Raw genomic sequence first — 16148 nt, 5'->3', positions numbered from 1 at the left:
CCTAGATAAAAAAACAGATGCTATGTAGGTATTTTATCATAATATCAAATATTATTTCAAATTTTTTTAAATACATTTGTAGATATTTTTATTCTTAAGTATGATAGTGCAATCATAAAATATAACCTAGTTTCAGGGATATGATTTGTACAAATGAATACTTATAATTGTTAACACTATTCACGTCACTACATTTGCTCTATACATACTAGAAATAAATGTGCTACACCATCACAAAATACAAATTGAACATTTGAATACACCAAATTGAAGGAATTTGAGTACATTTAAAATATACGGCCTCTAAAATAAAATGTTAAAGTGGGAAGCTGCATCAGTGTGTGTTAGTTAATTCCACACTTGAAAGTAGAAAAAAGAAGCAAAATGTTTCGATGAGGTGACACCTGAAGAAGGCACAACACCTGAAACGTTGCATTTGTTCTTTCTACTTTTCAGTGTGGAATTAACATTTAATGGTTCCATTATTGATCTAAAAAGAATTATGAACAAATCATGCTATCAAACAGATGCATATAAAATCACAAGCTGCTCAATATTCATGATATTGTCTTTCTGAATGTCCTTTTCTCAATACAGCACATTAAATACAGTATGTAGTTAGTTTAAGTGTATCCAGTGTAATTGCAATATATTGGTTACATACAAAAAATAATTTTCACATGAGACTGAACAGAATACAGTTTATTCTCCAGGTACTATAAGGTCTAGTGACACAGGGCTCTATATTCAAATCACTTAGCCACTTAAATCCCCATAGGAAGCAAAGAGAATTTAAGTGCTTACGTCTCTTGAATATAGAGCCCATACAAGTGCAACCTCTTATGAGATTACACTTGCAGCTATTCCAAAAATAGGGAAATCAGAGTCACATGAAGGGCCTTTCAATTGATATGTTGCATGATGTGATTCACAAAATGGGTAGATGAAAGCAAAAGTTATTCATCTGAAGAATCTCCCATGATGTGATGTGTTGTATTGAACTGGCTAGACAAAGAAAAACATGTACGATTGCTGAAAGTGCAGCATACAAAATAATGACTGAGAAGCACACTTTATAGACAGCACTAATTAAAAAAGAACTTCTCAAACTATAGCAGTCACATCATGTACAGTAAATGAAAACACGATGAGCAAAGAAAGTCTTTTTAGAATCATACATATGGAAACTAATTAAACAGATTGCAAGTTTAATCCCAATTACCAAAACTAACTGAAACTACAGTCTGTGTAGTGTCTGTAGCCTGCCATCACCACTCCTTCCACTCCTGCAAATAATTAAAAAAACAGAAATGAAATGTGAAAAAGAATACCAGAGACTGTTTTAATTTCATTTACTACCTACAGTGGATATATGGAAATAGCAACATGAGGGTTTGTGGGGCTTGTTTGCTCGTTCACTGTTCTGCTCAGGTATAGTATAAGCACAAAATCAATAACTCATATTTAAACAACACCTGGGATCTCTTGGCTCATAGCTACATTTTTCTGTACCTTTGGCATTGTATAGCACTATTGTTTCCAATTATCAATTAACTGTTAAGGTAATCTGTGTATTGTATTTACAGTAAACATGAAAGACATACCATGCTTTTTGCTTCCACTGTCTTAACATGCTTGATATTTCTTAGTGGTTACTCTTTATGTTGTTGTTTTAATTTTGTAACACACTTACATTGCACTGCAAGCTATACTATGCTCGTCTTATTGCTTTTTTATTTTTTTAAGTCTATATTAGCTACATGTTAACATACTTATTGTATTTAAACTTAATATATGCCTAATATTTTGTATTTCGTGCAATTTGTGTACATTTTGTACATCACCCTAGATAAGGGGATCTTCTAAGCAAGTCAATACTAATAAAGTTTTCAGTAAAGGGACTTACAGGTGGCATTTTTCCCAATATGTTAATGACAGGGCCAGACTACATATCAATTACTAGGGAAGAACAATAAATTCTGGAACTCCTACATAGCCCATAAAGATATGGGATGAGCTTGAGAGGAGAACGGAGAAATGAGAGCACAACTAGCATGCAAGTAGCAGGAACATGCTGTTCTAGGAGCACTATATATGATGGTGAGAAATGGATTAGCAAGGTTTTGCCACCTTGGGACAAAACTGAGAATTCCATTAAAGAATTAAGACATACGATAAACTGTGTTTTAGATACTGTATGTATAAAAAAGTAAAGATAAAGGGTATTTTTCTCCTTCTCCCCCCTCCTTTCTTAATGCTAGCCACGAAACGTAAGGGGAAAGGAAATGGAATTATAAAGTAAGCTTCCTATACTTTTCTTCACCTTTTGTTATTCACCTTCTCAAAAGATCTTCACCGAAAACAAAAAACAGTGAAGCAAAAACACTGTCATTTGTTCTTACTGATGGAGTTTTTCCCTTTATCAACCCAGGTGATTCAGAATTCAGATTGGAAAATAGCACAAGAGGAAACAGGAGCTTCATTTTTAACTTTTTTTTCTCGAGTTCTCCAAGGTGGTAATGTGACACTGAAGGTAACAGAAGCCACTGACTAGAAAGATGTTAATCCTGACAAACTGCCAGAGCATTAGCCTGAGCCGCAGCTAGATTGAATTCTGCATCCCAGGGGACAATGGGCAACACTGGTGGTAGCGCTCCATCTTTTTGAGTGCCCCTTAGAGACAGCTGCCTTTGCTGAAAATTGAACCTCTCAGTGAAGAACAAGAGCACCCTCTATCGTAGCCCAACAAAATTACATTCTGAGTGGGGGCATGTCATCAGGTCCTGGACTTTTGATGTACTGTAGGTCGTGAATTTTGAGGTTTAGAACAGTAATAACAAAATAAAATGTTGTTTAGAGAACGGGAAAACTCTGACAAACACACCAGCCTATGAATTTGTATATGTGTGTTTAAAATGCTCTCAGTTAAAAACTACTCCTGTCTATTCCAAATGTGTATATGGTTTAACATTTATTTTGTCACATTCAAAGACATTTTAAGGACTAGTCTAAATGCCTAAAGTGAGGCAAGCATTACAAAGTTGTATGTATAGTCAAATGGCCTACACCCATTTTAATTCATTCACACACATTACAAAATATAGAAACTCTTTTACACTTGTAAGACTTTATGCTTTAATTTGAGTGATAGATATTATATGTATACTTTTTATACATAACTTCATTCTTCACTGGTAATCGGTTATACTGTTATACTGTACAACCTGTGCCCTGTGCATTTTCTCCATGGAAAACTGCATCAGAAAACACCACAAAAAAAATTACATTAAGTCCACAACATTGCACATTGCTATTTTATCATTAGCCTATGGTGCCACATATTTGAATACAGTCTTTAAAAGCCAGGGGTGTCCTTTTTTTTTAATCCTCCTTTTCTTGTCTGTTTTTTATGCAGTCAAGTCACACAAAGGCCCATCGGACCGAGGTAATGACTTGAGAGAAATCAGCCTTTCAAGTGAGTCATTTCCCATAGCTAAAACCATGGTCTCTTAAGTATCTTTCATCAAAAACTAGAAATCAGACAAGGGAAAACCAGAGCTAAAGATATCCAAAAAACTGTCAAACTGAAGGTATATTTAAAGAGAAATATATAAGCTTTTCTTAAACACCTGTACTTTTCAACATTCTCTTACCTAGAAAAATGCACTTGTTTATATATGCAGTATATGATTTTGATGCTATAATCCTAAAGACAAAAAGTTAATTTATTTATATGATTTTCAGTTTTCGATGTCGATTCGAAAATTTGCGTCTCTTAGATTTTACTGAAATGTTTTTTTTACCCTGTATTATTCTTAACATATATAGCCCGATAGGAGAGAACCGTATGACTTAATTAAGCAATGGTCTTGCATTTGCAATCTAGCTGCCATTTGAAAGTTAGATCTTCAAACGTGCAACCTTGACCAGTGAGAATGAGAATAGAGTTTAATGCAACCATTCGCTTCAATGTTTTTAAACGCAAACACACTTTGCCGTTCGATTAAATAAACCTACAAGGTGTGCCACAGTGTGTATCTACATCTCATTTTGAGTGCGGCAGCGTTATGTGCGAAATATCTCAAGGTGATACTAGTGTTGCGCATATTACAATTTTAACTTGTATATATCGTATTAGCATTTCCTTAGTTTAATCTCCGTTAGGAAGATATCTTCCAGTATAACTTTGGACTTGTGCGTCGAAGACTTGCGAAGTTACAATGTATGGCAGAGTTACACTACTGATAGAACAAAACCGGGGAGTACCACAGTATATTGTGGAGTGCATCCATACAATACAATATTGAAAATTCACCACCAGTTCAAAGTAGCCGTACACGACATAATCTCTAAAATATAAAAAATGACCAATACCACATCAACGTTTCTGAAATTGTCAGATTTATTTTTATTTTCAATTTAAAAAAAAAAGACTATGCGTGTTCAGCAATTTAGCTGCAATGGTTCGCCCCCTTTTTATCTGGCCAAACAAGACGGAGGCATTCCTACAATCTGGGTGTTTTCAGATTCTGTAAGTGCGCTTTTTAAAGATTGTAAAGTTTCTTTACAAACCGGAATCTTTAAATTCTGATGATATTGTTAAGACTTGAATGGATTCCACTTAAAAGGGGAAATCTGGTTTATTATTCTGAAATGTTGAGCAATAGTGAATCGAATTAATCAAAATGACTGAAACAGAGTATGCTAATGTATACTGTGTTTAAAAAATTATTGTTTAATCTATTTCACGGTTTCAAAAAGGACACAGCGCGAAAAAGATTGCGAAGTTGCGGCACTGATGCCTCCGCACTTCACGCCAATTATGTTGCCTTGGGGCTACTTCATATTGCAGTCTTGTTGAATAAAGACATCTGCAAATTACCACTTTTCAATATCTGTGTTTGCCGTTGTGTCTTTTCGGAAAAGTTTTCTTAGGAGTTCCCATCGCTCGCTAGAGCTTCTGGTTTACAAAAACTAGACCATTTTTTGAGTAAACCATCTTTTGCTGCGAGTACCAGTTTCAGCCCACATCTACAGTACTGGTCAAATGAATTAATAACTATAAATCTATAAATGGTGAAAGTAATAAGAAATAAAAAGGGTTAACAAGAACACTTTATTCAAATACAAATATAAGCTCTATATAAAGTGGTTAAAATGCAATGTACTTACCTTTATAAACTGCCAGATTGCGTTCTGTCACCTCTGTGTTAAAACAAGCAGTCCCATTAGCAACTACAGGCTGTGACTACCTCTCTATGACACGGTAAGAAAAATCCTACACCATCAGTCTGTATTAACACTCCAGTTAACGGGCTTGTCTTCTGTGCGAGAGATGTACAGACAGATCTAGCTAAAACAAAACGGGCGAGAAGGCGCTAAAGGCGAGATAGGGCAGAGGAACAGAATTGTAGCATCCCCGATCAATCCTGTGCAGCCTTCCCTAGCACGCGTCTTTTCCTCTTCTGCAAAACGAAAGGAAGCTCATTGCAATGTAATGCAAGCAGTTGTGCTCTGGCGTTGGTGACTAAGTAGAGTCTGCCCCCTTTTTTTTTTTACGTTTCCAGATGGAAGCCGTTTCTCATCTGTCACAAGAACCAAGCCAGCACAGAAATAATAGCTTGAATGGTTAAACTGGGTTCAGAAGACTTCGACCAATCAGAGTATGAAGATGGAACCAGGAACCTCCCCGGCGACCCTGCACTCTTCAGCGGAGAAGCCCGTGACAAAATCTACATCTACTCAAAACATACGTTGGAGATGGGTGCGTGTTTGTTATAGTAATCCGTTCTGGAATACATAAAGCCACAGTAGATAATGGGCGTAAGTCAGTTTAAGTTCTGGTCAGCATCAGGTCTATTTTTTATGTTCATTTTGACGCATTCTGTGAAACAAATGTTGATGAAACAATTGGAATCAAAATCAACTAGTAAGATGTATATACAGTAGTATAGCTCTAAAAAAGTGAAGTTTCTGTATGATGAGGTTAGATTTAGTCTTACTGGGGGTTCAAATGTTGGCGTATTAAGGCTTCTTACACAATATCAGTTACTAGCCGTCCGTTATACATTCGTAACGAGATTCTAATCATTGGGCTGTAGCCAATATATATATATTTGTCTGTTATTACACAGGACCTAACAAATGGAAATATATTTCTTTGTATGACCCACAGACACATCTATTGGCTTACATCCAGTATGATGAATACCTGTCATGAAGGGGCTCAAGGCTTGAATGTTAAAGAGCTGCCGCACGCACAAAGCCCCATTGACTTTCCATCAGATTTCGTGCGCGTATCTACTTTAAAGTCAAGCCTTTAATTTCCAAGGGCAAAATGGAAGTGCAGCTTGAAAAAAGTGTGCTCGAGGTCTCCAGTTAGTGACCGGTTTGACCCGTCAGTACTGTGTGTCTCTTATTAACAAATGCAGTTACAATTACCAATAATCATACAGGAGACAAGGCGAAAAAGACGAAAATTGATCGTATAATTGGGTTTTGCGTCTTTAGTGAAAGACCCTTTTAATTTTAGAAACAAAAACCGACAAATAGAAAAAATGTATGTAATAAGGTTATAGCGAAATTTAAACATGACCAGCTTTGAATAGGTAGTATATAGCTTCATGGTTTGTGTCCTACGGCTCTGTTGCACACCGGTTCATAGCGACTGCTGCTCAGTGGCTGTTGTGCCCAATTGTTACTGGGTGCGCTTAGTTGAAGTGATATAACGCATTTTTCTTCGCTGACACGACAGGTGGATCAAAAACCACTGGGGATGAAAACAAAGGATTTGGGACTTTTTCAGCTCAGCTTATTATCTGGACTGTGGGATTGTTGTTTTCTTCCAAAGACTTCTGTAAACAGCTCTTGTATAAATTTCCAGATAAAACATCCGTCTACAACACAGAAAAGGAATCATAATAAACTGTGATGTAAATGTTGCTATATTTAGCAGATGAATGGGAATGCCCTTTAGTAGCATGTAATGTTTAAATCTTCATGAATTGAGTGTTTCCTTATTTTAACATGCTGAAAGAGAAATACAAAACACAAATTCATACACCACAATTATAAATCTGTTTCCTAGCTGGTGCTAGCAAATTACAACAAAATAAAGTAATAAAAAAAACAGAACACTTCAATTTGATTGCAACATTTTGCATTGCAGGAGTTTGCTGAGCTTTATTTACCATTAGAGGGGGGTTGAATAAAACAGTATTCTTCATGGATATGGCCATTCTAATATAAGTTTCTAAATAGGTGTTTGTACAGCCAATTTGTTAGATTTAGGACTTTTTTATTTTGCTCCTGGTTGGTGAAACCTCATATTCAGATGTGAACTGCTATTCCTGTCATAAAGCCAGGGAATCTCACACATGATCCTTCTCTCATTAGCCATTTGGCAGAGGATATAGTGAACAATCAATTATGTCAGATTATTAGCCTGTCTAATAATTGAATCAAGCTGTCAGTGGAATAATGGATTCACTGATCACAGGGCTGCACAAAGCAGTGTTCTGTCTTTCTATAAAAGACACTGCAAGATGGCACTGCAATCAATAGTTCTTCAGATTTTAATCAGATTCCTATAGGCACAAATTAGACAAGAGGTATAAGCAATGTCTTGTTTTAAAGCCACTTCCATTCTGCTGGAGTTCTACATGTATGAGCTATGTATTATATATTTTGCTTTGGCTGGAAGTACAGTCAAACATCAAACACTACCACTGTTGTCATAAATAACACTGACAGTGACAGTTTAGTAAAGGTAAAAATGATGTGCATTTTTCTCAAAACAAAAGATTTAGAATACAAAGATTATATTACAGAACTCAAACTTGAAAAATGGTTTCTGAGGTCTTTAGCGTAGGTGTAAATGTCAGTGCTCTTTACATTTTTTTTCAGCTTTTGTTTTGTCTTATGAATCAGAAAAGATGTGGCATTTTAAACCGTAAACCAGGACTTGTCAAATTAATGTCCCATTTTATGTAAGTAATCTAACACCTTTACATAGACATACTGATATGGAAGCTATTTTTCATAGTACGATAATGTATTTTAGATTTTAAAACAGATTTAATGTTTCTGAAATAATTTTGATGCAATTTATCTATCCATCTGTCATTTAAATGGATTGAACCACAATTATTTAATGGAAAAGTGTAATTATAATTTTCAAATGTAACTCAGCATCAGCCTGTTTCTTATGAAGAAGAGATCAAGCATCTGAGTGTTAAAGAGCATTACAAGACCCTTGTAACATGTCAGTATTTCACCAAAATGTTTTCCAAACCTTTGGTGTCCAAAGACACATTAAAAAGAAACTGTAAATTGCAGGCTGAGAATGCAAAGTTTGAGATTGCTTTATTTGACCAAAGGATCAAAGAAAGTGGAGTCTGATAGAAATAATCTAGATATTGTATATTTCTGAGTTTGTAAAGAAAATCTTCAAATTGGAATGGAAGAAGGACAGCTCACTGTCTAAGAGACACTTTCTTAACTCCTATCCCATTGATCAGTCAAGCAGATGACTGAATAAGAAAATCCCTTTTTTATTGAATTTTGTAAAACTGAGCTGAATCACTTATTCAGATCGCTTATCAAAAACAAAATAAATTAACTCATTTTTTTTATCTTTGAACTACCTTCACTGGAGTCTTTGGAAAGCACCAGGGGAAAAAAAAAACAATAGTAGCAATGACAAAAAGAGCACTGAACATTTTAATTCCTTAGCACAATTTGCATACTGTTTAAATTAACCTGTATGTTTCAACATTGCCTCTTTAGATGAAATCACTTGGTGACTCATTCCCAAGGCATTCTGTCAGCTTTAAAATCATCATTATCCAATTACATTGAAAAAAAAACATATATTCTAAAGAAAACTGATGAATAATTCAATATAAAATGTGTTTTTAAGAAAATCTGAGCAGTATTTTTGATACTCTATTTCCAGCTCTTTTGAAAAAATCAGTTAATTACTTTCACCTTGCTGATGGAAATGTACTCACATGTAAGTGCCTTTAAATGTATCATTTTCACCTGTAATAAAGTAACAAAAAGTAAATATTGCCTCCAATAAATGCTTATTAAATTAAATAGCTTTAATCTAATTAATCATTTTAATATATAATACAAATTATATGTATAATGGTATACAGTGCCACACCACCAAAGAAACACTGAAACTAACAATGATTGTAATTAGCAAGGAAAAATATGTATTGTGTTTCACATACATTGAAGAGTTATATTTAATCACTAGATAGAGAGTAAAAAAGTCAGGTATTCAATGTGCATACATTGATTACTAATGATTTGTTATATTTATGTTTTAACACATCTGTGTTGAACAGACAGTTCAGACATTTGATTAGGGACTTCCCACATTTATAGTGATGGAAATAATTTAATATAAAAAAATTCAATAGTTATAATAAATTACTATGATAGCATACACTGAAAGTGCAAAACATTTACACAATGAGTTTTTGTATGCAAAATAAGGCATCTTTTAATTCAACTGAAACAAGTTGGTTTATATATACACAATATATATATATGTTTATCACCTGTTTTAGAAAGCTCTTTTATCAAAGTTGTGTTAAGTGTTAGGATTGAAAGAATAAGATTAGAAAATGAAAGGCAAAGAGATGAGGAAACACAAGAAACAAAAAAATGTTAATATGACAATTCCTGGTTTACACTTTAAATGTCACATTTTTTTCCGATTCGTGAGACAAAAATTAAAAGAAGAAGGATGACTATAAATATACAGTATGACTGGGCTCAAATAAAGATTATCTAGGATTACGATTATGAAAATAACTGTAAACAAGATCTAAGAAGAAATAGTTTATTCATGTTATATACTGTAATTGTGGGAAAACAATTGACATTTTACTGTATTTCCCAGAATCATACTATTATATTTCAGGTGTAGGTGACATTACTGTTAATGCAAGCCTTGATAAATCATTGAACTGAATACAAAGCAACTCTTTCCAAAAGCAGGGGACAAATGGAGCCATTGGCTGGTAGGTGATATAATCAAATACTAGTTGAGATATACTGCTTCCATTAATTGAAATGAAAGAGCCCGCTGGCCTAAAATCTGAAACTCAGATCCCATATGGAAGAGCCTGCTGCTCCAATGTTATCAAGTAAATAGGATTCTCTCCTGAAGGGATATATTTAATGAAGGGCTGGTCAAGAATGAATCTGAAAATGGTTGTTTTAAGATGACCAACCTGATAATATGAGAGACATTGTCTAACTGAGCCTCATGTATTGATATAAAGGAACATTTTTGTGATCTATAATAATATACACAGTAAATATGGCATAGGCATTAAAATGTCTTAGTTATTCATTAAATTGATTAATGAATTCAAAGGACATATCGGACATAAACTAATTTAGTACTCACCCATGATGGCTGCTCTCTCCCTACAGGTACATGTTAAAAATCAATGCATAAGAATTACCCATTTAAAACTGTAAATATATAACATTTATCCTTAGCTCAAGCTCCCAGTAATCAAAGGCTAAATCAATACATGTGTTTGCATGGAACTGAAAGTAAGCAATAATTTTGTTTTTGCTTACTTACTACTTCAAAACAGAATGATATGCAGTTGAACTGTGGAATCCTCTGTTTCAGTTTGTGTTGTGTATGTGGTGAGGACAAAACAAAGCAAAATCAATCAAATATGTAATTGAGCAAGAAAATAAATCCAATCAACTTTCTCTGAAAGGTATACAATAACTGACAATGTGCTTAACAGAATGCATTGATTTAAAAAAGTAACTTCACTTCTTAAACTCTCAGGTAACAAAATGAGACATCTGGGGCAAAATGCTCTTTTCCTCTTTTTTAAACTTGCTTTGTTTTTTCTATGTATGTAATACGCTACTGGCATGTTATTTCTTCAGAATGGTGCAATGCCATTTGTCAGTTTAAAGGTAGTGCATGATAATGCTGTAGTCTCAATTACCTCCACACTGCCCTGTTCTTCATGTCTTTCATCTAAGGTTGCCTAGGTTACCACATTCTGCAAGTCAATCAATGCTCCTATTACATCCTAGTTTTAAGAATTTTTTAACAACAAATTTAGAGGTTCTGAAGTCGTAAGTATAACCTTACCTACATATAACTTTCTTTTTTTGTACAGATATTATACCGTCACAAAGGAAACAGAGAAGACAACAGGCAAAATTGTATAATATGAATAAAATACAGCAAAAATTATTGACATTCATATGTATAAACCAATAACTGTAAACTCCATACTAAATAAATATATATAATTGAGGATACATTTAGGCCTTCTTTCACTACATGTTCTTATGTGATGAAGTGCACACCTTATCCCTTGATTAGCTTAACAATCTTGTTCTCATATATATAAATGTATGCACAAAAGGGCACTAAAGTTATTCCACAAATTAATGTATGAAATAAAATGACATATTGTACATAAACTAATTTAGTACTCACCCCCTATGCCGGCTCTCCCTGTAGATGAAACAAAAATATGTCCTAAGTTTTTCATTTTTCCTTCTTGTCAGAGAGCTTAATAATTGAAGTTACCCATTGCTTTGTTATCTAATGTATTTTGTTAAGCACATTGTCACTTATTATGTACCTTTCAGAGAAGGTTGAGTGGATTTATGTGCTTGCTTTTTGTAATTACAAATTATAAGAAATACCCATTTAAAACTGGAAATAAATGAAGTTTATTCTTAACTCAAGCTCCCAGCAATCAAAGGCCCGATCAATACACACATTTGCATGGAGGTGAAAGAAAGCAATCATTTTGCTTTTGCTGCTTTCTACTTCAAAGCAGAATGATATGCAGTGGCATCTTCTGTTTCAGTTTGTGTTGTATATGTGGTGAGGATGAAACAAAGCAAAATCAATCCAGTATGTAATTAAGCAAGCAAATAAATCAACTCAACCTTCTCTGAAAGGTATACAAAAGCTGCCAATGTGCATAACAAAATATGTTAGTTTTAAAACTTACTTAACTTCAGTTAATAAGCTCTCAGACAGGAAAGCAAAATGAAAAACTCTGGATAAAATATTAGTGTATTTTTTCTCCCCTTTAAAATGTGGTTCGTTTTTTGGTATGTACGCAATAAGCTACTGACATGTTATTTTCTTCAGAATGGTGCAATGCCATTTGTCAGTTTAAAGGTAGTGCATGATAATGCTGTAGTCTCAATTACCTCCACACTGCCCTGTTCTTCATGTCTTTCATATGAGGTTGCCTAGGTTACCACATTCTGCAAGTCAATCAATGCTCCTATTACATCCCTGTTTTAAGAATTTTATTACAAAAAAATCGGGGGCTTTCAAGACATGTTCATAGCATCCCCTGAATCAGCAAAGTTTTATTCTTTACACAGAAATTTACACCCTTACAAAGGAAATAGTAGAAAACAACTGGCAAAATTGTATAATATGAAGTAAAAGATGATTAAAATGCATAAACTAAAAACTATGAACTCCAAAGTAAATAAATACAGATTTTAAAAAGTCCTTATTACATTTAGAGTCCCATTTACAAAATGTTCTTGTGCAATAATAATCCAAACATCCTTTTGTAAATAGAACCTTAGTGTTCTACAGACACACAATACAAATGTCTTTATCACAGAGACAGAAATCACTTTTTTTTGTAATTCCAACCACAGAGGAAAAGAATAAACAATGATAAATACAATGTGAGCACTTTTCTTGTTATAGGACCTATTACTGAACACCCCACCCCAGAAATTGACATGACTGCATTCATCTGTACAAGTTTTCTTAACAGGTTTATAGTGTACAGGACAGTACTGGTTTACTTTAGTATTGCCATTTTAAACATTCACCTTATCTGCTATTTTCAATTTCAGCTAATTACATCATCATATCCCTTGTCTGGGAGTCATTATTCTATTACAGCTCAAATAAAACTAGCATTCACCAAGCCCTTTGGTCCTACACGTTGTTGGTACTAAATCCAATACTGTGCTATACTGTAGGTGTTTCTCAACCCACTACAGAAACACAATGGTTTATATTTGAACTAACCAGGGAAAATGCTAACCCACTCTAGCCTGTCAATAGCACTTTATTAACTGCACTTACACTTTTAAACCCTGGTCTTCTACTGTATATGCATGTTTCATTCTAAATGAAGGATGCACAGATTGAAAGGGATTATTTATCTTGTCGCGACTTGTCATTTTGAAAAAAAAAATAGAAACATTTTGAAATTAAACTGAGTAGATATGTATTTTAGGCGCATTAACTTCTCTTTTAAAAATATTTATCTGATGTAATTGTGTATAATCTGTCTTAAATGACACTATAGGAAGAAATATTAGTCATATGTCCAATGAACTGTTATAAATTTACATTGAAGCTTGGTTATTTTTGTTTTATTTTATTTTGCACATCAGTTAACAACAAAAATGATGCCAGAGGCTGCTACTTACATATGCAAGAGTCCCAGAAACCACCCTGATGGGAGCAAGCAGCCAGATGACTTGAAAAAAAAACATCCTTACTGTCAGGGAACACCAGAAACCCTCTCATGACATGGCACAGCCACTGCATCCCCCTGTAGGATGACTAAGATTGGCTAAAGGGACTTACATCAGACAGAGTGAACCTTAAACCTCTCCAAAAATATAAGCTACTTCAGCTTGTTTAATGTTAATGTTTTCATTAAATAGCTGAGATATTGTACACCCAGAAAAAAGAGACACTTTTTCTGTGACTTAAATACAGTGTACAGTTCTTCATACTTTATTTTAAGTTAATGAAAATAAACTATTTAAGCTTCATACTTTATAATACCATAAGGCATTAGCTTAGACTGGTGGGAATCTGATTTCCTCATATTTTAACTAAATGAGAAGCATATTATTTTTTAGATATCTTACTTAATAAAATCTCAATGAAGAAATCCTGTGTTGTACTATCTTTCTGTGCTTTTATATACAAACCCTTCAATTGAACAAAACAGTAAGATTAAGATATTGATTTCAGGTTTGCATAGGCTAGAAAGTGCTGGACAACTACTGTAGGTCTCCATTAACAGTATGGTACATTAGCAATATGATATAGTAGTTTTTGCTACTTGTGTTTTGAGCAGCGTGAACAAAGGAGTTTTTTTAGGAGTACTAAGAGTGGAGAGTGAGAGACCACATTCTTGATCCTTGGAACAGAGACAGAGCGTTTCATTTGAGATGAAGAGTACTTCCAACTAAGGGTTTGTTTAACAAACTAACAAGATGTGAGACATTTTCTTGGATTGCATGTACACTTAAATTTTGAAAAACTGGACAAGTTCCATTAAATAAAGACACTTTTGTTTGATGTATGAAATTGCAAAAGGCCTTTTTTGCTGTTAAACCACAAATATGAGTGATGTTGCTCACATTTTCTACCAGAAGTGTGGTCTTGGTGCCACCAAAATGGAAAGGTTCCACACAGAGCAGCAAACAGCAATGGAGGAACCAATGTCTTTAGATCTGCTGACCATAATGATGGTGGTCTTGGTGAAACAGCAACAACAGATGGGACTGATAACTCCTAATCTGCAGCAGGTCAGCCAAACAGCACAAGCACTGTAAGAACAGCAAGGTCTTGGATTTCGGGAGAACCCCAAGTCATGCACTACAGAAAATGACAGATGCTGACAAGCCAGACTGCATTCGGTTGGTCTTTGAAACAGATGCTGCACAGGAAGTCTTGCCTCAGGACAGCAGGGGTACCATTATTGCTCCTTTTGTAACAGGAGAAAGTCAAAAAGGTGCTTTGGGGTCTTGTTTGCTACTGAAGCACTATATTATGAAACTCAAAGAAATATTAGCAGTATTGGTCATTACAGGAAAGGGAAGAGTCCAGTGGTCTGTAGAGTTGAGGTACAAAGCAGATCAATCAACTTAATAAAGACATTTCTCTCTTAAAGACAAAACTTTCATTTCTTTCATTGGCCTTCTGTAGACTGATTTGTTTGGCATCAAACCCCCATTACCATCAACTCACAATATAAAAAGATTGTACACTGTACACATATGTTAAAATCCACAAGTAAGAATAATGGAAAGACTAGGAGAAAACAATAATGGAGTCTACTAATGTATGCAGCTCACCTCTAAACAGCTGAGTTATTACAAAGAAAAAAATGTGTACTCAAAAAATAAAATAGGAAGATTTGGGTCTTCCAGTAAATATTGTCCAAGGAATGAAATATGAATAAAGCACACTGTCTTTATGATTTTGTACTCCAACTCATACATTAAGTATGCTTTAAGGGAGGAAAACAAAATCCAAACTTAAATAATATATAGAGAATAAACTGCCGGTCACAGAGAGGGAATTATGTTAAGTTGAAGATCAGTTCCGGAATGCTGACAGTTGACAAAGTGTTACTGGATCCCAAAGCACAGAATCAAGACAATTATTTAATAATTTATATATATTCCACTCATTGTTTAGGAGCCTGTTAAAAATGCAAGCATCCTCATTGAATGGTAGTGCAATGTAATATAGATGTGGAATAATGGATTGAGTTTTCACAAGCCTGAAGGCTGTTTACATTTGTAATAAACCAACATAAGCTAAAAACAAGTATCCTCTTAAGTGAAGCACTAGCACTTGTGTAAGTAAAAACCATAATAATCTACAAAATCTCTTAAAATGCATAACCAGTAAAACAACAAATATTGCACTGATGTTTCAACTTTCCTCTGTCATAAAAGTAGTTCAGATCTGTAGTATTTTAATTGTTTACTTGCCTGACTACTTGTAGCAGGTTCAGATTAATATTATATCTATCAGCACTAGGTTGACATTTTGGTGCTTTGAATCTGTACGCAGGTAGAACTTACTCACAGGGTTCAGCTGTTTCTTTCTCCAGATAATGACATACTGTAGCACGTCAAAGAGCAAGAACAATACTACACTATACTACATGTAGTGCAGACTACACTAGTCTACCTGTTTTAACCAATCACCTATTAGGCCATTTTGACAGACCTCCTATTGGGGTATAGTTGAAGAAGATACTCCGAACCACACCTCAACTTAACCTGGGACTCTGCTTTTGCAAAGCTCACCTGAAAAAAATTAGCAGAGCCACCGATCT

General features: G+C 34.4%; 1 protein-coding gene across 1 annotated transcript in view; it reads right to left on the bottom strand.

Annotated features, from left to right (window-relative positions):
* Positions 1-5587, bottom strand: part of cdh11 (cadherin 11, type 2, OB-cadherin (osteoblast)) — a 62649-nt gene extending 57062 nt beyond the window's left edge. Inside the window, exon 1 of the mRNA XM_088938730.1 lies at positions 5173-5587. The gene's annotated coding sequence lies outside the window, so the exon portion shown is untranslated. The remainder of the gene's footprint in view (positions 1-5172) is intronic.
* Positions 5588-16148: the final 10561 nt, after the last annotated feature.

The sequence above is a fragment of the Atractosteus spatula genome, chromosome 21 (genome assembly GCF_055471065.1).
Source record: "Atractosteus spatula isolate fAtrSpa1 chromosome 21, fAtrSpa1.hap1, whole genome shotgun sequence".
Classification (NCBI taxonomy): domain Eukaryota; kingdom Metazoa; phylum Chordata; class Actinopteri; order Semionotiformes; family Lepisosteidae; genus Atractosteus; species Atractosteus spatula.
The sequence above is the reverse complement of the archived record's forward strand: the minus strand, read 5'-3'. Positions and strand labels throughout refer to the sequence as shown.